Genomic DNA, 24,500 nt, shown 5'->3' on the forward strand with positions numbered 1-24,500 from the left:
TTAATTTTCAGTTTATCGTTACAGTTGGTGTTATTCCATGTCGGAAGGGACGCAGCTACAGCCAGTGGGGTAACTAGAGACAGGCAGGCAGCTATGTGCAACAAAGGTAGGCGTGTTGTTTTCATATGCAGATCTTAAATATTGTCTTATATGCAAGAGGAGGAGTGATGGGGGTTCAGGCAAAAGCCAGGCTATGGATTGCATTGCTAAATGCTCCATCAGAGTGCAATGGTCGCCTGTCCTTTTTTTAAGTGATGATGTGGGTTTAGCCTGTGCTGTATGTATGTATGGGTGGCTGACTGCCACCCACCCAGAAAGTGTATGGGAGGCTGGTTGGCTGCCAGCCTTCCTTCCATTCCTATGAGTAATGTGAGTGCTCATGAAGGGGACATGGTTGGGTCCACCCCTTTCCCGGTTATCCTCTCTAGGCCTTTTGGCTTAGATCAAGTGTAAAAAAAGAAAGGATCTTGCGACAGATCGCATCCTGAGGCACGTTTTTTTTTTTGTGTGAATACTTGCACTTGGGTGACTTGTGAGCACATACTGATACATACGTTCCCTATCTGGGGACCATAAATTAAATGGATTTTTAAGAAAGGGAGCTGATTTGGAAGCTTGCTTCTGTCGCCCTATGCATTGACCCGATGTGGCAGTATCTTCGGGTAGTGAACAGTGCACCACCCCATTCCAGTGTTAAACAAGAAAGATTCTCATTTAATCCTCCGTGGGTGAGAATTTGAGTTTGAGAATTGGAGACCAAAATGATGAGTTGCACTGACTGGTTTATGAACGTCTATTCATTTAGCGTTTTAATGACCATGTTTGCACACTGATTGGTGTAAAAAAATAAAATAAAACTAAATAATAATAATCTAGCACACCTGTGCAGGTTTGACATGACATGACAGGTAGCTGTCTTGTGGGTGGTGCTGAATCCTGTTAAATGACATGAGGGTCTCATGCCTATACACAAGGGTGTGTCATTGCTGTTGCTTGACCATGCATTGGTTTCTGTGGTCAGTGAATTATAAAAACAAAATTTACCATCCATTGATGGATGGGAAATCCGCCATGAGGCATTTGTTTTTAGAAACTGCTGCTCACAACCAATGTTGCAATGGAGTGTCTCCATCTGCTGGTGGTATTGGAAAGGCATTAGTGCTATGACAGGGTCTGAAGAAGAAGAAGAAGAAGACGGAAAAAAATATATATAAAAAGAAAAAGAGAGAGAGAGAGAGAGACTGACTTAGTGAGCGAGTGAGTGAGAGAGTGAGAGTGAGTGAGAGTGAATGAGTGAGTGAGTGATTGAGTGAGTGAGTGAGTGAGAACAAATGAGTTAAAGCAAGTGAGTGAGAGAGATCGAATGAATGAAAGTCTGAATGACAGAAAGAAAAAAGGATGAAGAAAGAAGCATGAAGAAAAAAAATGTATATGGAGTTGCTGACATGAGTGCAATTTACAAAGCCGTTGAGGCTGATCCTCATGGGAGGATTATTGCACCAGGACCCTTAGCACTTTTAAAATGCCATTCAATGCCACGGGCTAGATGTAAACTGCAGATGACCATGTTGTGGTAGTTACCATGGATACCCAAGTGATGTGTGAGCTAACACATAGGCCCAACAGATTCCAAGAAGGCCAGAATCACCAGCGGCACCACCATCGATTGTCAGGTCACCCGGATTCAGCAAATACCAGAGTCCAAAATGATGCAGGTTTATACTGTTAATTTTCAGTTTATCGTTACAGTTGGTGTTATTCCATGTCGGAAGGGACGCAGCTACAGCCAGTGGGGTAACTAGAGACAGGCAGGCAGCTATGTGCAACAAAGGTAGGCGTGTTGTTTTCATATGCAGATCTGAAATATTGTCTTATATGCAAGAGGAGGAGTGATGGGGGTTCAGGCAAAAGCCAGGTTATGGATTGCATTGCTAAATGCTCCATCAGAGTGCAATGGTCGCCTGTCCTTTTTTTAAGTGATGATGTGGGTTTAGCCTGTGCTGTATGTATGTATGGGTGGCTGACTGCCACCCACCCAGAAAGTGTATGGGAGGCTGGTTGGCTGCCAGCCTTCCTTCCATTCCTATGAGTAATGTGAGTGCTCATGAAGGGGACATGGTTGGGTCCACCCCTTTCCCGGTTATCCCCTCTAGGCCTTTTGGCTTAGATCAAGTGTAAAAAAAGAAAGGATCTTGCGACAGATCGCATCCTGAGGCACGTTTTTTTTTGTGTGAATACTTGCACTTGGGTGACTTGTGAGCACATACTGATACATACGTTCCCTATCTGGGGACCATAAATTAAATGGATTTTTGAGAAAGGGAGCTGATTTGGAAGCTTGCTTCTGTCGCCCTATGCATTGACCCGATGTGGCAGTATCTTCGGGTAGTGAACAGTACACCACCCCATTCCAGTGTTAAACAAGAAAGATTCTCATTTAATCCTCCGTGGGTGAGAATTTGAGTTTGAGAATTGGAGACCAAAATGATGAGTTGCACTGACTGGTTTATGAACGTCTATTCATTTAGCGTTTTAATGACCATGTTTGCACACTGATTGGTGTAAAAAAATAAAATAAAACTAAATAATAATAATCTAGCACACCTGTGCAGGTTTGACATGACATGACAGGTAGCTGTCTTGTGGGTGGTGCTGAATCCTGTTAAATGACATGAGGGTCTCATGCCTATACACAAGGGTGTGTCATTGCTGTTGCTTGACCATGCATTGGTTTCTGTGGTCAGTGAATGATAAAAACAAAATTTACCATCCATTGATGGATGGGAAATCCGCCATGAGGCATTTGTTTTTAGAAACTGCTGCTCACAACCAATGTTGCAATGGAGTGTCTCCATCTGCTGGTGGTATTGGAAAGGCATTAGTGCTATGACAGGGTCTGAAGAAGAAGAAGAAGAAGACGGAAAAAAATATATATAAAAAGAAAAAGAGGGAGAGAGAGAGAGACTGACTTAGTGAGCGACTGAGTGAGAGAGTGAGAGTGAGTGAGAGTGAATGAGTGAGTGAGTGATTGAGTGAGTGAGTGAGTGAGAACAAATGAGTTAAAGCAAGTGAGTGAGAGAGATCGAATGAATGAAAGTCTGAATGACAGAAAGAAAAAAGGATGAAGAAAGAAGCATGAAGAAAAAAAAATGTATATGGAGTTGCTGACATGAGTGCAATCTACAAAGCCGTTGAGGCTGATCCTCATGGGAGGATTATTGCACCAGGACCCTTAGCACTTTTAAAATGCCATTCAATGCCACGGGCTAGATGTAAACTGCAGATGACCATGTTGTGGTAGTTACCATGGATACCCAAGTGATGTGTGAGCTAACACATAGGCCCAACAGATTCCAAGAAGGCCAGAATCACCAGCGGCACCACCATCGATTGTCAGGTCACCCGGATTCAGCAAATACCAGAGTCCAAAATGATGCAGGTTTATACTGTTAATTTTCAGTTTATCGTTACAGTTGGTGTTATTCCATGTCGGAAGGGACGCAGCTACAGCCAGTGGGGTAACTAGAGACAGGCAGGCAGCTATGTGCAACAAAGGTAGGCGTGTTGTTTTCATATGCAGATCTTAAATATTGTCTTATATGCAAGAGGAGGAGTGATGGGGGTTCAGGCAAAAGCCAGGCTATGGATTGCATTGCTAAATGCTCCATCAGAGTGCAATGGTCGCCTGTCCTTTTTTTAAGTGATGATGTGGGTTTAGCCTGTGCTGTATGTATGTATGGGTGGCTGACTGCCACCCACCCAGAAAGTGTATGGGAGGCTGGTTGGCTGCCAGCCTTCCTTCCATTCCTATGAGTAATGTGAGTGCTCATGAAGGGGACATGGTTGGGTCCACCCCTTTCCCGGTTATCCTCTCTAGGCCTTTTGGCTTAGATCAAGTGTAAAAAAAGAAAGGATCTTGCGACAGATCGCATCCTGAGGCACGTTTTTTTTTTTGTGTGAATACTTGCACTTGGGTGACTTGTGAGCACATACTGATACATACGTTCCCTATCTGGGGACCATAAATTAAATGGATTTTTAAGAAAGGGAGCTGATTTGGAAGCTTGCTTCTGTCGCCCTATGCATTGACCCGATGTGGCAGTATCTTCGGGTAGTGAACAGTGCACCACCCCATTCCAGTGTTAAACAAGAAAGATTCTCATTTAATCCTCCGTGGGTGAGAATTTGAGTTTGAGAATTGGAGACCAAAATGATGAGTTGCACTGACTGGTTTATGAACGTCTATTCATTTAGCGTTTTAATGACCATGTTTGCACACTGATTGGTGTAAAAAAATAAAATAAAACTAAATAATAATAATCTAGCACACCTGTGCAGGTTTGACATGACATGACAGGTAGCTGTCTTGTGGGTGGTGCTGAATCCTGTTAAATGACATGAGGGTCTCATGCCTATACACAAGGGTGTGTCATTGCTGTTGCTTGACCATGCATTGGTTTCTGTGGTCAGTGAATTATAAAAACAAAATTTACCATCCATTGATGGATGGGAAATCCGCCATGAGGCATTTGTTTTTAGAAACTGCTGCTCACAACCAATGTTGCAATGGAGTGTCTCCATCTGCTGGTGGTATTGGAAAGGCATTAGTGCTATGACAGGGTCTGAAGAAGAAGAAGAAGAAGACGGAAAAAAATATATATAAAAAGAAAAAGAGAGAGAGAGAGAGAGACTGACTTAGTGAGCGAGTGAGTGAGAGAGTGAGAGTGAGTGAGAGTGAATGAGTGAGTGAGTGATTGAGTGAGTGAGTGAGTGAGAACAAATGAGTTAAAGCAAGTGAGTGAGAGAGATCGAATGAATGAAAGTCTGAATGACAGAAAGAAAAAAGGATGAAGAAAGAAGCATGAAGAAAAAAAATGTATATGGAGTTGCTGACATGAGTGCAATTTACAAAGCCGTTGAGGCTGATCCTCATGGGAGGATTATTGCACCAGGACCCTTAGCACTTTTAAAATGCCATTCAATGCCACGGGCTAGATGTAAACTGCAGATGACCATGTTGTGGTAGTTACCATGGATACCCAAGTGATGTGTGAGCTAACACATAGGCCCAACAGATTCCAAGAAGGCCAGAATCACCAGCGGCACCACCATCGATTGTCAGGTCACCCGGATTCAGCAAATACCAGAGTCCAAAATGATGCAGGTTTATACTGTTAATTTTCAGTTTATCGTTACAGTTGGTGTTATTCCATGTCGGAAGGGACGCAGCTACAGCCAGTGGGGTAACTAGAGACAGGCAGGCAGCTATGTGCAACAAAGGTAGGCGTGTTGTTTTCATATGCAGATCTGAAATATTGTCTTATATGCAAGAGGAGGAGTGATGGGGGTTCAGGCAAAAGCCAGGTTATGGATTGCATTGCTAAATGCTCCATCAGAGTGCAATGGTCGCCTGTCCTTTTTTTAAGTGATGATGTGGGTTTAGCCTGTGCTGTATGTATGTATGGGTGGCTGACTGCCACCCACCCAGAAAGTGTATGGGAGGCTGGTTGGCTGCCAGCCTTCCTTCCATTCCTATGAGTAATGTGAGTGCTCATGAAGGGGACATGGTTGGGTCCACCCCTTTCCCGGTTATCCCCTCTAGGCCTTTTGGCTTAGATCAAGTGTAAAAAAAGAAAGGATCTTGCGACAGATCGCATCCTGAGGCACGTTTTTTTTTGTGTGAATACTTGCACTTGGGTGACTTGTGAGCACATACTGATACATACGTTCCCTATCTGGGGACCATAAATTAAATGGATTTTTGAGAAAGGGAGCTGATTTGGAAGCTTGCTTCTGTCGCCCTATGCATTGACCCGATGTGGCAGTATCTTCGGGTAGTGAACAGTACACCACCCCATTCCAGTGTTAAACAAGAAAGATTCTCATTTAATCCTCCGTGGGTGAGAATTTGAGTTTGAGAATTGGAGACCAAAATGATGAGTTGCACTGACTGGTTTATGAACGTCTATTCATTTAGCGTTTTAATGACCATGTTTGCACACTGATTGGTGTAAAAAAATAAAATAAAACTAAATAATAATAATCTAGCACACCTGTGCAGGTTTGACATGACATGACAGGTAGCTGTCTTGTGGGTGGTGCTGAATCCTGTTAAATGACATGAGGGTCTCATGCCTATACACAAGGGTGTGTCATTGCTGTTGCTTGACCATGCATTGGTTTCTGTGGTCAGTGAATGATAAAAACAAAATTTACCATCCATTGATGGATGGGAAATCCGCCATGAGGCATTTGTTTTTAGAAACTGCTGCTCACAACCAATGTTGCAATGGAGTGTCTCCATCTGCTGGTGGTATTGGAAAGGCATTAGTGCTATGACAGGGTCTGAAGAAGAAGAAGAAGAAGACGGAAAAAAATATATATAAAAAGAAAAAGAGGGAGAGAGAGAGAGACTGACTTAGTGAGCGACTGAGTGAGAGAGTGAGAGTGAGTGAGAGTGAATGAGTGAGTGAGTGATTGAGTGAGTGAGTGAGTGAGAACAAATGAGTTAAAGCAAGTGAGTGAGAGAGATCGAATGAATGAAAGTCTGAATGACAGAAAGAAAAAAGGATGAAGAAAGAAGCATGAAGAAAAAAAAATGTATATGGAGTTGCTGACATGAGTGCAATCTACAAAGCCGTTGAGGCTGATCCTCATGGGAGGATTATTGCACCAGGACCCTTAGCACTTTTAAAATGCCATTCAATGCCACGGGCTAGATGTAAACTGCAGATGACCATGTTGTGGTAGTTACCATGGATACCCAAGTGATGTGTGAGCTAACACATAGGCCCAACAGATTCCAAGAAGGCCAGAATCACCAGCGGCACCACCATCGATTGTCAGGTCACCCGGATTCAGCAAATACCAGAGTCCAAAATGATGCAGGTTTATACTGTTAATTTTCAGTTTATCGTTACAGTTGGTGTTATTCCATGTCGGAAGGGACGCAGCTACAGCCAGTGGGGTAACTAGAGACAGGCAGGCAGCTATGTGCAACAAAGGTAGGCGTGTTGTTTTCATATGCAGATCTGAAATATTGTCTTATATGCAAGAGGAGGAGTGATGGGGGTTCAGGCAAAAGCCAGGTTATGGATTGCATTGCTAAATGCTCCATCAGAGTGCAATGGTCGCCTGTCCTTTTTTTAAGTGATGATGTGGGTTTAGCCTGTGCTGTATGTATGTATGGGTGGCTGACTGCCACCCACCCAGAAAGTGTATGGGAGGCTGGTTGGCTGCCAGCCTTCCTTCCATTCCTATGAGTAATGTGAGTGCTCATGAAGGGGACATGGTTGGGTCCACCCCTTTCCCGGTTATCCCCTCTAGGCCTTTTGGCTTAGATCAAGTGTAAAAAAAGAAAGGATCTTGCGACAGATCGCATCCTGAGGCACGTTTTTTTTTGTGTGAATACTTGCACTTGGGTGACTTGTGAGCACATACTGATACATACGTTCCCTATCTGGGGACCATAAATTAAATGGATTTTTGAGAAAGGGAGCTGATTTGGAAGCTTGCTTCTGTCGCCCTATGCATTGACCCGATGTGGCAGTATCTTCGGGTAGTGAACAGTGCACCACCCCATTCCAGTGTTAAACAAGAAAGATTCTCATTTAATCCTCCGTGGGTGAGAATTTGAGTTTGAGAATTGGAGACCAAAATGATGAGTTGCACTGACTGGTTTATGAACGTCTATTCATTTAGCGTTTTAATGACCATGTTTGCACACTGATTGGTGTAAAAAAATAAAATAAAACTAAATAATAATAATCTAGCACACCTGTGCAGGTTTGACATGACATGACAGGTAGCTGTCTTGTGGGTGGTGCTGAATTCTGTTAAATGGCATGAGGGTCTCATGCCTATACACAAGGGTGTGTCATTGCTGTTGCTTGACCATGCATTGGTTTCTGTGGTCAGTGAATGATAAAAACAAAATTTACCATCCATTGATGGATGGGAAATCCGCCATGAGGCATTTGTTTTTAGAAACTGCTGCTCACAACCAATGTTGCAATGGAGTGTCTCCATCTGCTGGTGGTATTGGAAAGGCATTAGTGCTATGACAGGGTCTGAAGAAGAAGAAGAAGACGGAAAAAAATATATATAAAAAGAAAAAGAGAGAGAGAGAGAGAGACACTGACTTAGTGAGCGAGTGAGTGAGAGAGTGAGAGTGAGTGAGAGTGAATGAGTGAGTGAGTGAGTGAGAACAAATGAGTTAAAGCAAGTGAGTGAGAGAGATCGAATGAATGAAAGTCTGAATGACAGAAAGAAAAAAGGATGAAGAAAGAAGCATGAAGAAAAAAAAATGTATATGGAGTTGCTGACATGAGTGCAATCTACAAAGCCGTTGAGGCTGATCCTCATGGGAGGATTATTGCACCAGGACCCTTAGCACTTTTAAAATGCCATTCAATGCCACGGGCTAGATGTAAACTGCAGATGACCATGTTGTGGTAGTTACCATGGATACCCAAGTGATGTGTGAGCTAACACATAGGCCCAACAGATTCCAAGAAGGCCAGAATCACCAGCGGCACCACCATCGATTGTCAGGTCACCCGGATTCAGCAAATACCAGAGTCCAAAATGATGCAGGTTTATACTGTTAATTTTCAGTTTATCGTTACAGTTGGTGTTATTCCATGTCGGAAGGGACGCAGCTACAGCCAGTGGGGTAACTAGAGACAGGCAGGCAGCTATGTGCAACAAAGGTAGGCGTGTTGTTTTCATATGCAGATCTGAAATATTGTCTTATATGCAAGAGGAGGAGTGATGGGGGTTCAGGCAAAAGCCAGGTTATGGATTGCATTGCTAAATGCTCCATCAGAGTGCAATGGTCGCCTGTCCTTTTTTTAAGTGATGATGTGGGTTTAGCCTGTGCTGTATGTATGTATGGGTGGCTGACTGCCACCCACCCAGAAAGTGTATGGGAGGCTGGTTGGCTGCCAGCCTTCCTTCCATTCCTATGAGTAATGTGAGTGCTCATGAAGGGGACATGGTTGGGTCCACCCCTTTCCCAGTTATCCCCTCTAGGCCTTTTGGCTTAGATCAAGTGTAAAAAAAGAAAGGATCTTGCGACAGATCGCATCCTGAGGCACGTTTTTTTTTGTGTGAATACTTGCACTTGGGTGACTTGTGAGCACATACTGATACATACGTTCCCTATCTGGGGACCATAAATTAAATGGATTTTTGAGAAAGGGAGCTGATTTGGAAGCTTGCTTCTGTCGCCCTATGCATTGACCCGATGTGGCAGTATCTTCGGGTAGTGAACAGTACACCACCCCATTCCAGTGTTAAACAAGAAAGATTCTCATTTAATCCTCCGTGGGTGAGAATTTGAGTTTGAGAATTGGAGACCAAAATGATGAGTTGCACTGACTGGTTTATGAACGTCTATTCATTTAGCGTTTTAATGACCATGTTTGCACACTGATTGGTGTAAAAAAATAAAATAAAACTAAATAATAATAATCTAGCACACCTGTGCAGGTTTGACATGACATGACAGGTAGCTGTCTTGTGGGTGGTGCTGAATCCTGTTAAATGACATGAGGGTCTCATGCCTATACACAAGGGTGTGTCATTGCTGTTGCTTGACCATGCATTGGTTTCTGTGGTCAGTGAATGATAAAAACAAAATTTACCATCCATTGATGGATGGGAAATCCGCCATGAGGCATTTGTTTTTAGAAACTGCTGCTCACAACCAATGTTGCAATGGAGTGTCTCCATCTGCTGGTGGTATTGGAAAGGCATTAGTGCTATGACAGGGTCTGAAGAAGAAGAAGAAGAAGACGGAAAAAAATATATATAAAAAGAAAAAGAGAGAGAGAGAGAGAGACTGACTTAGTGAGCGAGTGAGTGAGAGAGTGAGAGTGAGTGAGAGTGAATGAGTGAGTGAGTGATTGAGTGAGTGAGTGAGTGAGAACAAATGAGTTAAAGCAAGTGAGTGAGAGAGATCGAATGAATGAAAGTCTGAATGACAGAAAGAAAAAAGGATGAAGAAAGAAGCATGAAGAAAAAAAAATGTATATGGAGTTGCTGACATGAGTACAATCTACAAAGCCGTTGAGGCTGATCCTCATGGGAGGATTATTGCACCAGGACCCTTAGCACTTTTAAAATGCCATTCAATGCCACGGGCTAGATGTAAACTGCAGATGACCATGTTGTGGTAGTTACCATGGATACCCAAGTGATGTGTGAGCTAACACATAGGCCCAACAGATTCCAAGAAGGCCAGAATCACCAGCGGCACCACCATCGATTGTCAGGTCACCCGGATTCAGCAAATACCAGAGTCCAAAATGATGCAGGTTTATACTGTTAATTTTCAGTTTATCGTTACAGTTGGTGTTATTCCATGTCGGAAGGGACGCAGCTACAGCCAGTGGGGTAACTAGAGACAGGCAGGCAGCTATGTGCAACAAAGGTAGGCGTGTTGTTTTCATATGCAGATCTGAAATATTGTCTTATATGCAAGAGGAGGAGTGATGGGGGTTCAGGCAAAAGCCAGGTTATGGATTGCATTGCTAAATGCTCCATCAGAGTGCAATGGTCGCCTGTCCTTTTTTTAAGTGATGATGTGGGTTTAGCCTGTGCTGTATGTATGTATGGGTGGCTGACTGCCACCCACCCAGAAAGTGTATGGGAGGCTGGTTGGCTGCCAGCCTTCCTTCCATTCCTATGAGTAATGTGAGTGCTCATGAAGGGGACATGGTTGGGTCCACCCCTTTCCCGGTTATCCCCTCTAGGCCTTTTGGCTTAGATCAAGTGTAAAAAAAGAAAGGATCTTGCGACAGATCGCATCCTGAGGCACGTTTTTTTTTTGTGTGAATACTTGCACTTGGGTGACTTGTGAGCACATACTGATACATACGTTCCCTATCTGGGGACCATAAATTAAATGGATTTTTGAGAAAGGGAGCTGATTTGGAAGCTTGCTTCTGTCGCCCTATGCATTGACCCGATGTGGCAGTATCTTCGGGTAGTGAACAGTGCACCACCCCATTCCAGTGTTAAACAAGAAAGATTCTCATTTAATCCTCCGTGGGTGAGAATTTGAGTTTGAGAATTGGAGACCAAAATGATGAGTTGCACTGACTGGTTTATGAACGTCTATTCATTTAGCGTTTTAATGACCATGTTTGCACACTGATTGGTGTAAAAAAATAAAATAAAACTAAATAATAATAATCTAGCACACCTGTGCAGGTTTGACATGACATGACAGGTAGCTGTCTTGTGGGTGGTGCTGAATCCTGTTAAATGGCATGAGGGTCTCATGCCTATACACAAGGGTGTGTCATTGCTGTTGCTTGACCATGCATTGGTTTCTGTGGTCAGTGAATGATAAAAACAAAATTTACCATCCATTGATGGATGGGAAATCCGCCATGAGGCATTTGTTTTTAGAAACTGCTGCTCACAACCAATGTTGCAATGGAGTGTCTCCATCTGCTGGTGGTATTGGAAAGGCATTAGTGCTATGACAGGGTCTGAAGAAGAAGAAGAAGAAGAAGACGGAAAAAAATATATATAAAAAGAAAAAGAGAGAGAGAGAGAGAGAGACTGACTTAGTGAGCGAGTGAGTGAGAGAGTGAGAGTGAGTGAGAGTGAATGAGTGAGTGAGTGAGTGAGTGAGAACAAATGAGTTAAAGCAAGTGAGTGAGAGAGATCGAATGAATGAAAGTCTGAATGACAGAAAGAAAAAAGGATGAAGAAAGAAGCATGAAGAAAAAAAAATGTATATGGAGTTGCTGACATGAGTGCAATCTACAAAGCCGTTGAGGCTGATCCTCATGGGAGGATTATTGCACCAGGACCCTTAGCACTTTTAAAATGCCATTCAATGCCACGGGCTAGATGTAAACTGCAGATGACCATGTTGTGGTAGTTACCATGGATACCCAAGTGATGTGTGAGCTAACACATAGGCCCAACAGATTCCAAGAAGGCCAGAATCACCAGCGGCACCACCATCGATTGTCAGGTCACCCGGATTCAGCAAATACCAGAGTCCAAAATGATGCAGGTTTATACTGTTAATTTTCAGTTTATCGTTACAGTTGGTGTTATTCCATGTCGGAAGGGACGCAGCTACAGCCAGTGGGGTAACTAGAGACAGGCAGGCAGCTATGTGCAACAAAGGTAGGCGTGTTGTTTTCATATGCAGATCTGAAATATTGTCTTATATGCAAGAGGAGGAGTGATGGGGGTTCAGGCAAAAGCCAGGCTATGGATTGCATTGCTAAATGCTCCATCAGAGTGCAATGGTCGCCTGTCCTTTTTTTAAGTGATGATGTGGGTTTAGCCTGTGCTGTATGTATGTATGGGTGGCTGACTGCCACCCACCCAGAAAGTGTATGGGAGGCTGGTTGGCTGCCAGCCTTCCTTCCATTCCTATGAGTAATGTGAGTGCTCATGAAGGGGACATGGTTGGGTCCACCCCTTTCCCGGTTATCCCCTCTAGGCCTTTTGGCTTAGATCAAGTGTAAAAAAAGAAAGGATCTTGCGACAGATCGCATCCTGAGGCACGTTTTTTTTTGTGTGAATACTTGCACTTGGGTGACTTGTGAGCACATACTGATACATACGTTCCCTATCTGGGGACCATAAATTAAATGGATTTTTGAGAAAGGGAGCTGATTTGGAAGCTTGCTTCTGTCGCCCTATGCATTGACCCGATGTTGCAGTATCTTCGGGTAGTGAACAGTGCACCACCCCATTCCAGTGTTAAACAAGAAAGATTCTCATTTAATCCTCCGTGGGTGAGAATTTGAGTTTGAGAATTGGAGACCAAAATGATGAGTTGCACTGACTGGTTTATGAACGTCTATTCATTTAGCGTTTTAATGACCATGTTTGCACACTGATTGGTGTAAAAAAATAAAATAAAACTAAATAATAATAATCTAGCACACCTGTGCAGGTTTGACATGACATGACAGGTAGCTGTCTTGTGGGTGGTGCTGAATCCTGTTAAATGACATGAGGGTCTCATGCCTATACACAAGGGTGTGTCATTGCTGTTGCTTGACCATGCATTGGTTTCTGTGGTCAGTGAATGATAAAAACAAAATTTACAATCCATTGATGGATGGGAAATCCGCCATGAGGCATTTGTTTTTAGAAACTGCTGCTCACAACCAATGTTGCAATGGAGTGTCTCCATCTGCTGGTGGTATTGGAAAGGCATTAGTGCTATGACAGGGTCTGAAGAAGAAGAAGAAGAAGACGGAAAAAAATATATATAAAAAGAAAAAGAGAGAGAGAGAGAGAGACTGACTTAGTGAGCGAGTGAGTGAGAGAGTGAGAGTGAGTGAGAGTGAATGAGTGAGTGAGTGATTGAGTGAGTGAGTGAGTGAGTGAGAACAAATTAGTTAAAGCAAGTGAGTGAGAGAGATCGAATGAATGAAAGTCTGAATGACAGAAAGAAAAAAGGATGAAGAAAGAAGCATGAAGAAAAAAAAATGTATATGGAGTTGCTGACATGAGTGCAATCTACAAAGCCGTTGAGGCTGATCCTCATGGGAGGATTATTGCACCAGGACCCTTAGCACTTTTAAAATGCCATTCAATGCCACGGGCTAGATGTAAACTGCAGATGACCATGTTGTGGTAGTTACCATGGATACCCAAGTGATGTGTGAGCTAACACATAGGCCCAACAGATTCCAAGAAGGCCAGAATCACCAGCGGCACCACCATCGATTGTCAGGTCACCCGGATTCAGCAAATACCAGAGTCCAAAATGATGCAGGTTTATACTGTTAATTTTCAGTTTATCGTTACAGTTGGTGTTATTCCATGTCGGAAGGGACGCAGCTACAGCCAGTGGGGTAACTAGAGACAGGCAGGCAGCTATGTGCAACAAAGGTAGGCGTGTTGTTTTCATATGCAGATCTGAAATATTGTCTTATATGCAAGAGGAGGAGTGATGGGGGTTCAGGCAAAAGCCAGGCTATGGATTGCATTGCTAAATGCTCCATCAGAGTGCAATGGTCGCCTGTCCTTTTTTTAAGTGATGATGTGGGTTTAGCCTGTGCTGTATGTATGTATGGGTGGCTGACTGCCACCCACCCAGAAAGTGTATGGGAGGCTGGTTGGCTGCCAGCCTTCCTTCCATTCCTATGAGTAATGTGAGTGCTCATGAAGGGGACATGGTTGGGTCCACCCCTTTCCCGGTTATCCCCTCTAGGCCTTTTGGCTTAGATCAAGTGTAAAAAAAGAAAGGATCTTGCGACAGATCGCATCCTGAGGCACGTTTTTTTTTTTGTGTGAATACTTGCACTTGGGTGACTTGTGAGCACATACTGATACATACGTTCCCTATCTGGGGACCATAAATTAAATGGATTTTTGAGAAAGGGAGCTGATTTGGAAGCTTGCTTCTGTCGCCCTATGCATTGACCCGATGTGGCAGTATCTTCGGGTAGTGAACAGTGCACCACCCCATTCCAGTGTTAAACAAGAAAGATTCTCATTTAATCCTCCGTGGGTGAGAATTGGAGACCAAAATGATGAGTTGCACTGACTGGTTTATGAACGTCTATTCATTTAGCGTTTTAATGACCATGTTTGCACACTGATTGGTGTAAAAAAATAAAATAAAACTAAATAATAATAATCTAGCACACCTGTGCAGGTTTGACATGACATGACAGGTAGCTGTCTTGTGGGTGGTGCTGAATCCTGTTAAATGACATGAGGGTCTCATGCCTATACACAAGGGTGTGTCATTGCTGTTGCTTGACCATGCATTGGTTTCTGTGGTCAGTGAATGATAAAAACAAAATTTACCATCCATTGATGGATGGGAAATCCGCCATGAGGCATTTGTTTTTAGAAACTGCTGCTCACAACCAATGTTGCAATGGAGTGTCTCCATCTGCTGGTGGTATTGGAAAGGCATTAGTGCTATGACAGGGTCTGAAGAAGAAGAAGAAGAAGACGGAAAAAAATATATATAAAAAGAAAAAGAGAGAGAGAGAGAGACTGACTTAGTGAGCGAGTGAGTGAGAGAGTGAGAGTGAGTGAGAGTGAATGAGTGAGTGAGTGAGTGAGTGATTGAGTGAGTGAGTGAGTGAGTGAGAACAAATGAGTTAAAGCAAGTGAGTGAGAGAGATCGAATGAATGAAAGTCTGAATGACAGAAAGAAAAAAGGATGAAGAAAGAAGCATGAAGAAAAAAAAATGTATATGGAGTTGCTGACATGAGTGCAATCTACAAAGCCGTTGAGGCTGATCCTCATGGGAGGATTATTGCACCAGGACCCTTAGCACTTTTAAAATGCCATTCAATGCCACGGGCTAGATGTAAACTGCAGATGACCATGTTGTGGTAGTTACCATGGATACCCAAGTGATGTGTGAGCTAACACATAGGCCCAACAGATTCCAAGAAGGCCAGAATCACCAGCGGCACCACCATCGATTGTCAGGTCACCCGGATTCAGCAAATACCAGAGTCCAAAATGATGCAGGTTTATACTGTTAATTTTCAGTTTATCGTTACAGTTGGTGTTATTCCATGTCGGAAGGGACGCAGCTACAGCCAGTGGGGTAACTAGAGACAGGCAGGCAGCTATGTGCAACAAAGGTAGGCGTGTTGTTTTCATATGCAGATCTGAAATATTGTCTTATATGCAAGAGGAGGAGTGATGGGGGTTCAGGCAAAAGCCAGGCTATGGATTGCATTGCTAAATGCTCCATCAGAGTGCAATGGTCGCCTGTCCTTTTTTTAAGTGATGATGTGGGTTTAGCCTGTGCTGTATGTATGTATGGGTGGCTGACTGCCACCCACCCAGAAAGTGTATGGGAGGCTGGTTGGCTGCCAGCCTTCCTTCCATTCCTATGAGTAATGTGAGTGCTCATGAAGGGGACATGGTTGGGTCCACCCCTTTCCCGGTTATCCCCTCTAGGCCTTTTGGCTTAGATCAAGTGTAAAAAAAGAAAGGATCTTGCGACAGATCGCATCCTGAGGCACGTTTTTTTTTTGTGTGAATACTTGCACTTGGGTGACTTGTGAGCACATACTGATACATACGTTCCCTATCTGGGGACCATAAATTAAATGGATTTTTGAGAAAGGGAGCTGATTTGGAAGCTTGCTTCTGTCGCCCTATGCATTGACCCGATGTGGCAGTATCTTCGGGTAGTGAACAGTGCACCACCCCATTCCAGTGTTAAACAAGAAAGATTCTCATTTAATCCTCCGTGGGTGAGAATTGGAGACCAAAATGATGAGTTGCACTGACTGGTTTATGAACGTCTATTCATTTAGCGTTTTAATGACCATGTTTGCACACTGATTGGTGTAAAAAAATAAAATAAAACTAAATAATAATAATCTAGCACACCTGTGCAGGTTTGACATGACATGACAGGTAGCTGTCTTGTGGGTGGTGCTGAATCCTGTTAAATGACATGAGGGTCTCATGCCTATACACAAGGGTGTGTCATTGCTGTTGCTTGACCATGCATTGGTTTCTGTGGTCAGTGAATGATAAAAACAAAATTTACCATCCATTGATGGATGGGAAATCCGCCATGAGGCATTTGTTTTTAGAAACTGCTGCTCACAACCAATGTTGCAATGGAGTGTCTCCATCTGCTGGTGGTATTGGAAAGGCATTAGTGCTATGACAGGGTCTGAAGAAGAAGAAGAAGAAGACGGAAAAAAATATATATAAAAAGAAAAAGAGAGAGAGAGAGAGAGACTGACTTAGTGAGCGAGTGAGTGAGAGAGTGAGAGTGAGTGAGAGTGAATGAGTGAGTGAGTGAGTGAGTGATTGAGTGAGTGAGTGAGTGAGTGAGAACAAATGAGTTAAAGCAAGTGAGTGAGAGAGATCGAATGAATGAAAGTCTGAATGACAGAAAGAAAAAAGGATGAAGAAAGAAGCATGAAGAAAAAAAAATGTATATGGAGTTGCTGACATGAGTGCAATCTACAAAGCCGTTGAGGCTGATCCTCATGGGAGGATTATTGCACCAGGACCCTTAGCACTTTTAAAATGCCATTCAATGCCACGGGCTAGATGTAAACTGCAGATGACCATGTTGTGGTAGTTACCATGGATACCCAAGTGATGTGTGAGCTAACACATAGGCCCAACAGATTCCAAGAAGGCCAGAATCACCAGCGGCACCACCATCGATTGTCAGGTCACCCGGATTCAGCAAATACCAGAGTCCAAAATGATGCAGGTTTATACTGTTAATTTTCAGTTTATCGTTACAGTTGGTGTTATTCCATGTCGGAAGGGACGCAGCTACAGCCAGTGGGGTAACTAGAGACAGGCAGGCAGCTATGTGCAACAAAGGTAGGCGTGTTGTTTTCATATGCAGATCTGAAATATTGTCTTATATGCAAGAGGAGGAGTGATGGGGGTTCAGGCAAAAGCCAGGCTATGGATTGCATTGCTAAATGCTCCATCAGAGTGCAATGGTCGCCTGTCCTTTTTTTAAGTGATGATGTGGGTTTAGCCTGTGCTGTATGTATGTATGGGTGGCTGACTGCCACCCACCCAGAAAGTGTATGGGAGGCTGGTTGGCTGCCAGCCTTCCTTCCATTCCTATGAGTAATGTGAGTGCTCATGAAGGGGACATGGTTGGGTCCACCCCTTTCCCGGTTATCCCCTCTAGGCCTTTTAGCTTAGATCAAGTGTAAAAAAAGAAAGGATCTTGCGACAGATCGCATCCTGAGGCACGTTTTTTTTTTTGTGTGAATACTTGCACTTGGGTGACTTGTGAGCACATACTGATACATACGTTCCCTATCTGGGGACCATAAATTAAATGGATTTTTGAGAAAGGGAGCTGAGTTGGAAGCTTGCTTCTGTCGCCCTATGCATTGACCCGATGTGGCAGTATCTTCGGGTAGTGAACAGTGCACCACCCCATTCCAGTGTTAAACAAGAAAGATTCTCATTTAATCCTCCGTGGGTGAGAATTTGAGTTTGAGAATTGGAGACCAAAATGATGAGTTGCACTGACTGGTTTATGAACGTCTATTCATTTAGCGTTTTAATGACCATGTTTGCACACTGATTGGTGTAAAAAAATAAAATAAAACTAAATAATAATAATCTAGCACACCTGTGCAGGTTTGACATGACATGACAGGTAGCTGTCTTATGGGTGGTGCTGAATCCTGTTAAATGACGTGAGGGTCTCATGCCTATACACAAGGGTGTGTCATTGCTGTTGCTTGACCATGCATTGGTTTCTGTGGTCAGTGAATGATAAAAACAAAATTTACCATCCATTGATGGATGGGAAATCCGCCATGAGGCATTTGTTTTTAGAAACTGCTGCTCACAACCAATGTTGCAATGGAGTGTCTCCATCTGCTGGTGGTATTGGAAAGGCATTAGTGCTATGACAGGGTCTGAAGAAGAAGAAGAAGAAGACGGAAAAAAATATATATAAAAAGAAAAAGAGAGAGAGAGAGAGAGACTGACTTAGTGAGCGAGTGAGTGAGAGAGTGAGAGTGAGTGAGAGTGAATGAGTGAGTGAGTGATTGAGTGAGTGAGTGAGTGAGTGAGAACAAATGAGTTAAAGCAAGTGAGTGAGAGAGATCGAATGAATGAAAGTCTGAATGACAGAAAGAAAAAAGGATGAAGAAAGAAGCATGAAGAAAAAAAAATGTATATGGAGTTGCTGACATGAGTGCAATCTACAAAGCCGTTGAGGCTGATCCTCATGGGAGGATTATTGCACCAGGACCCTTAGCACTTTTAAAATGCCATTCAATGCCACGGGCTAGATGTAAACTGCAGATGACCATGTTGTGGTAGTTACCATGGATACCCAAGTGATGTGTGAGCTAACACATAGGCCCAACAGATTCCAAGAAGGCCAGAATCACCAGCGGCACCACCATCGATTGTCAGGTCACCCGGATTCAGCAAATACCAGAGTCCAAAATGATGCAGGTTTATACTGTTAATTTTCAGTTTATCGTTACAGTTGGTGTTATTCCATGTCGGAAGGGACGCAGCTACAGCCAGTGGGGTAACTAGAGACAGGCAGGCAGCTATGTGCAACAAAGGTAGGCGTGTTGTTTTCATATGCAGATCTGAAATATTGTCTTATATGCAAGAGGAGGAGTGATGGGGGTTCAGGCAAAAGCCAGGCTATGAATTGCATTGCTAAATGCTCCATCAGAGTGCAATGGTCGCCTGTCCTTTTTTTAAGTGATGATGTGGGTTTAGCCTGTGCTGTATGTATGTATGGGTGGCTGACTGCCACCCACCCAGAAAGTGTATGGGAGGCTGGTTGGCTGCCAGCCTTCCTTCCATTCCTATGAGTAATGTGAGTGCTCATGAAGGGGACATGGTTGGGTCCACCCCTTTCCCCGTTATCCCCTCTAGGCCTTTTGGCTTAGATCAAGTGTAAAAAAAGAAAGGATCTTGCGACAGATCGCATCCTGAGGCACGTTTTTTTTTGTGTGAATACTTGCACTTGGGTGACTTGTGAGCACATACTGATACATACGTTCCCTATCTGGGGACCATAAATTAAATGGATTTTTGAGAAAGGGAGCTGATTTGGAAGCTTGCTTCTGTCGCCCTATGCATTGACCCGATGTGGCAGTATCTTCGGGTAGTGAACAGTGCACCACCCCATTCCAGTGTTAAACAAGAAAGATTCTCATTTAATCCTCCGTGGGTGAGAATTTGAGTTTGAGAATTGGAGACCAAAATGATGAGTTGCACTGACTGGTTTATGAACGTCTATTCATTTAGCGTTTTAATGACCATGTTTGCACACTGATTGGTGTAAAAAAATTAAATAAAACTAAATAATAATAATCTAGCACACCTGTGCAGGTTTGACATGACATGACAGGTAGCTGTCTTGTGGGTGGTGCTGAATCCTGTTAAATGACATGAGGGTCTCATGCCTATACACAAGGGTGTGTCATTGCTGTTGCTTGACCATGCATTGGTTTCTGTGGTCAGTGAATGATAAAAACAAAATTTACCATCCATTGATGGATGGGAAATCCGCCATGAGGCATTTGTTTTTAGAAACTGCTGCTCACAACCAATGTTGCAATGGAGTGTCTCCATCTGCTGGTGGTATTGGAAAGGCATTAGTGCTATGACAGGGTCTGAAGAAGAAGAAGAAGAAGAAGAAGACGGAAAAAAATATATATAAAAAGAAAAAGAGAGAGAGAGAGAGAGACTGACTTAGTGAGTGAGAGAGTGAGAGTGAGTGAGAGTGAATGAGTGAGTGAGTGATTGAGTGAGTGAGTGAGTGAGTGAGAACAAATGAGTTAAAGCAAGTGAGTGAGAGAGATCGAATGAATGAAAGTCTGAATGACAGAAAGAAAAAAGGATGAAGAAAGAAGCATGAAGAAAAAAAAATGTATATGGAGTTGCTGACATGAGTGCAATCTACAAAGCCGTTGAGGCTGATCCTCATGGGAGGATTATTGCACCAGGACCCTTAGCACTTTTAAAATGCCATTCAATGCCACGGGCTAGATGTAAACTGCAGATGACCATGTTGTGGTAGTTACCATGGATACCCAAGTGATGTGTGAGCTAACACATAGGCCCAACAGATTCCAAGAAGGCCAGAATCACCAGCGGCACCACCATCGATTGTCAGGTCACCCGGATTCAGCAAATACCAGAGTCCAAAATGATGCAGGTTTATACTGTTAATTTTCAGTTTATCGTTACAGTTGGTGTTATTCCATGTCGGAAGGGACGCAGCTACAGCCAGTGGGGTAACTAGAGACAGGCAGGCAGCTATGTGCAACAAAGGTAGGCGTGTTGTTTTCATATGCAGATCTGAAATATTGTCTTATATGCAAGAGGAGGAGTGATGGGGGTTCAGGCAAAAGCCAGGCTATGGATTGCATTGCTAAATGCTCCATCAGAGTGCAATGGTCGCCTGTCCTTTTTTTAAGTGATGATGTGGGTTTAGCCTGTGCTGTATGTATGTATGGGTGGCTGACTGCCACCCACCCAGAAAGTGTATGGGAGGCTGGTTGGCTGCCAGCCTTCCTTCCATTCCTATGAGTAATGTGAGTGCTCATGAAGGGGACATGGTTGGGTCCACCCCTTTCCCGGTTATCCCCTCTAGGCCTTTTGGCTTAGATCAAGTGTAAAAAAAAGAAAGGATCTTGCGACAGATCGCATCCTGAGGCACGTTTTTTTTGGTGTGAATACTTGCACTTGGGTGACTTGTGAGCACATACTGATACATACGTTTCCTATCTGGGGACCATAAATTAAATGGATTTTTGAGAAAGGGAGCTGATTTGGAAGCTTGCTTCTGTCGCCCTATGCATTGACCCGATGTGGCAGTATCTTCGGGTAGTGAACAGTGCACCACCCCATTCCAGTGTTAAACAAGAAAGATTCTCATTTAATCCTCCGTGGGTGAGAATTTGAGTTTGAGAATTGGAGACCAAAATGATGAGTTGCACTGACTGGTTTATGAACGTCTATTCATTTAGCGTTTTAATGACCATGTTTGCACACTGATTGGTGTAAAAAAATAAAATAAAACTAAATAATAATAATCTAGCACACCTGTGCAGGTTTGACATGACATGACAGGTAGCTGTCTTGTGGGTGGTGCTGAATCCTGTTAAATGACATGAGGGTCTCATGCCTATACACAAGGGTGTGTCATTGCTGTTGCTTGACCATGCATTGGTTTCTGTGGTCAGTGAATGATAAAAACAAAATTTACCATCCATTGATGGATGGGAAATCCGCCATGAGGCATTTGTTTTTAGAAACTGCTGCTCACAACCAATGTTGCAATGGAGTGTCTCCATCTGCTGGTGGTATTGGAAAGGCATTAGTGCTATGACAGGGTCTGAAGAAGAAGAAGAAGAAGACGGAAAAAAATATATATAAAAAGAAAAAGAGAGAGAGAGAGAGAGACTGACTTAGTGAGCGAGTGAGTGAGAGAGTGAGAGTGAGTGAGAGTGAATGAGTGAGTGATTGAGTGAGTGAGTGAGTGAGTGAGAACAAATGAGTTAAAGCAAGTGAGTGAGAGAGATCGAATGAATGAAAGTCTGAATGACAGAAAGAAAAAAGGATGAAGAAAGAAGCATGAAGAAAAAAAAATGTATATGGAGTTGCTGACATGAGTGCAATCTACAAAGCCGTTGAGGCTGATCCTCATGGGAGGATTATTGCACCAGGACCCTTAGCACTTTTAAAATGCCATTCAATGCCACGGGCTAGATGTAAACTGCAGATGACCATGTTGTGGTAGTTACCATGGATACCCAAGTGATGTGTGAGCTAACACATAGGCCCAACAGATTCCAAGAAGGCCAGAATCACCAGCGGCACCACCATCGATTGTCAGGTCACCCGGATTCAGCAAATACCAGAGTCCAAAATGATGCAGGTTTATACTGTTAATTTTCAGTTTATCGTTACAGTTGGTGTTATTCCATGTCGGAAGGGACGCAGCTACAGCCAGTGGGGTAACTAGAGACAGGCAGGCAGCTATGTGCAACAAAGGTAGGCGTGTTGTTTTCATATGCAGATCTGAAATATTGTCTTATATGCAAGAGAAGGAGTGATGGGGGTTCAGGCAAAAGCCAGGCTATGGATTGCATTGCTAAATGCTCCATCAGAGTGCAATGGTCGCCTGTCCTTTTTTTAAGTGATGATGTGGGTTTAGCCTGTGCTGTATGTATGTATGGGTGGCTGACTGCCACCCACCCAGAAAGTGTATGGGAGGCTGGTTGGCTGCCAGCCTTCCTTCCATTCCTATGAGTAATGTGAGTGCTCATGAAGGGGACATGGTTGGGTCCACCCCTTTCCCCGTTATCCCCTCTAGGCCTTTTGGCTTAGATCAAGTGTAAAAAAAGAAAGGATCTTGCGACAGATCGCATCCTGAGGCACGTTTTTTTTTGTGTGAATACTTGCACTTGGGTGACTTGTGAGCACATACTGATACATACGTTCCCTATCTGGGGACCATAAATTAAATGGATTTTTGAGAAAGGGAGCTGATTTGGAAGCTTGCTTCTGTCACCCTATGCATTGACCCGATGTGGCAGTATCTTCGGGTAGTGAACAGTGCACCACCCCATTCCAGTGTTAAACAAGAAAGATTCTCATTTAATCCTCCGTGGGTGAGAATTTGAGTTTGAGAATTGGAGACCAAAATGATGAGTTGCACTGACTGGTTTATGAACGTCTATTCATTTAGCGTTTTAATGACCATGTTTGCACACTGATTGGTGTAAAAAAATAAAATAAAACTAAATAATAATAATCTAGCACACCTGTGCAGGTTTGACATGACATGACAGGTAGCTGTCTTGTGGGTGGTGCTGAATCCTGTTAAATGACATGAGGGTCTCATGCCTATACACAAGGGTGTGTCATTGCTGTTGCTTGACCATGCATTGGTTTCTGTGGTCAGTGAATGATAAAAACAAAATTTACCATCCATTGATGGATGGGAAATCCGCCATGAGGCATTTGTTTTTAGAAACTGCTGCTCACAACCAATGTTGCAATGGAGTGTCTCCATCTGCTGGTGGTATTGGAAAGGCATTAGTGCTATGACAGGGTCTGAAGAAGAAGAAGAAGAAGAAGAAGAAGACGGAAAAAAATATATATAAAAAGAAAAAGAGAGAGAGAGAGACTGACTTAGTGAGCGAGTGAGTGAGAGAGTGAGAGTGAGTGAGAGTGAATGAGTGAGTGAGTGATTGAGTGAGTGAGTGAGTGAGTGAGAACAAATGAGTTAAAGCAAGTGAGTGAGAGAGATCGAATGAATGAAAGTCTGAATGACAGAAAGAAAAAAGGATGAAGAAAGAAGCATGAAGAAAAAAAAATGTATATGGAGTTGCTGACATGAGTGCAATCTACAAAGCCGTTGAGGCTGATCCTCATGGGAGGATTATTGCACCAGGACCCTTAGCACTTTTAAAATGCCATTCAATGCCACGGGCTAGATGTAAACTGCAGATGACCATGTTGTGGTAGTTACCATGGATACCCAAGTGATGTGTGAGCTAACACATAGGCCCAACAGATTCCAAGAAGGCCAGAATCACCAGCGGCACCACCATCGATTGTCAGGTCACCCGGATTCAGCAAATACCAGAGTCCAAAATGATGCAGGTTTATACTGTTAATTTTCAGTTTATCGTTACAGTTGGTGTTATTCCATGTCGGAAGGGACGCAGCTACAGCCAGTGGGGTAACTAGAGACAGGCAGGCAGCTATGTGCAACAAAGGTAGGCGTGTTGTTTTCATATGCAGATCTGAAATATTGTCTTATATGCAAGAGGAGGAGTGATGGGGGTTCAGGCAAAAGCCAGGCTATGGATTGCATTGCTAAATGCTCCATCAGAGTGCAATGGTCGCCTGTCCTTTTTTTAAGTGATGATGTGGGTTTAGCCTGTGCTGTATGTATGTATGGGTGGCTGACTGCCACCCACCCAGAAAGTGTATGGGAGGCTGGTTGGCTGCCAGCCTTCCTTCCATTCCTATGAGT

General features: G+C 43.4%; 14 pseudogenes; all 14 read left to right on the top strand.

The window, feature by feature from the left end:
• Positions 1-417: 417 nt before the first annotated feature.
• On the top strand, positions 418-683 carry LOC130289470 (U2 spliceosomal RNA; annotated as a pseudogene).
• Positions 684-2,142: 1,459 nt separating this feature from the next.
• Positions 2,143-2,406, top strand: LOC130289686 (U2 spliceosomal RNA; annotated as a pseudogene).
• Positions 2,407-3,866: 1,460 nt separating this feature from the next.
• Positions 3,867-4,132, top strand: LOC130289472 (U2 spliceosomal RNA; annotated as a pseudogene).
• A 1,459-nt stretch (positions 4,133-5,591) lies between these two features.
• On the top strand, positions 5,592-5,855 carry LOC130289688 (U2 spliceosomal RNA; annotated as a pseudogene).
• A 1,460-nt stretch (positions 5,856-7,315) lies between these two features.
• On the top strand, positions 7,316-7,579 carry LOC130286680 (U2 spliceosomal RNA; annotated as a pseudogene).
• A 1,443-nt stretch (positions 7,580-9,022) lies between these two features.
• Positions 9,023-9,286, top strand: LOC130289689 (U2 spliceosomal RNA; annotated as a pseudogene).
• A 1,460-nt stretch (positions 9,287-10,746) lies between these two features.
• LOC130288025 (U2 spliceosomal RNA) lies at positions 10,747-11,011 on the top strand (annotated as a pseudogene).
• Positions 11,012-12,464: 1,453 nt separating this feature from the next.
• Positions 12,465-12,728, top strand: LOC130285761 (U2 spliceosomal RNA; annotated as a pseudogene).
• Positions 12,729-14,192: 1,464 nt separating this feature from the next.
• LOC130288318 (U2 spliceosomal RNA) lies at positions 14,193-14,458 on the top strand (annotated as a pseudogene).
• A 1,456-nt stretch (positions 14,459-15,914) lies between these two features.
• On the top strand, positions 15,915-16,179 carry LOC130288026 (U2 spliceosomal RNA; annotated as a pseudogene).
• Positions 16,180-17,637: 1,458 nt separating this feature from the next.
• Positions 17,638-17,903, top strand: LOC130289796 (U2 spliceosomal RNA; annotated as a pseudogene).
• Positions 17,904-19,367: 1,464 nt separating this feature from the next.
• Positions 19,368-19,631, top strand: LOC130286681 (U2 spliceosomal RNA; annotated as a pseudogene).
• Positions 19,632-21,093: 1,462 nt separating this feature from the next.
• LOC130289351 (U2 spliceosomal RNA) lies at positions 21,094-21,358 on the top strand (annotated as a pseudogene).
• A 1,460-nt stretch (positions 21,359-22,818) lies between these two features.
• On the top strand, positions 22,819-23,082 carry LOC130289332 (U2 spliceosomal RNA; annotated as a pseudogene).
• Positions 23,083-24,500: the final 1,418 nt, after the last annotated feature.

The sequence above is a fragment of the Hyla sarda genome, chromosome 8 (genome assembly GCF_029499605.1).
Source record: "Hyla sarda isolate aHylSar1 chromosome 8, aHylSar1.hap1, whole genome shotgun sequence".
Classification (NCBI taxonomy): Eukaryota; Metazoa; Chordata; class Amphibia; order Anura; family Hylidae; genus Hyla; species Hyla sarda.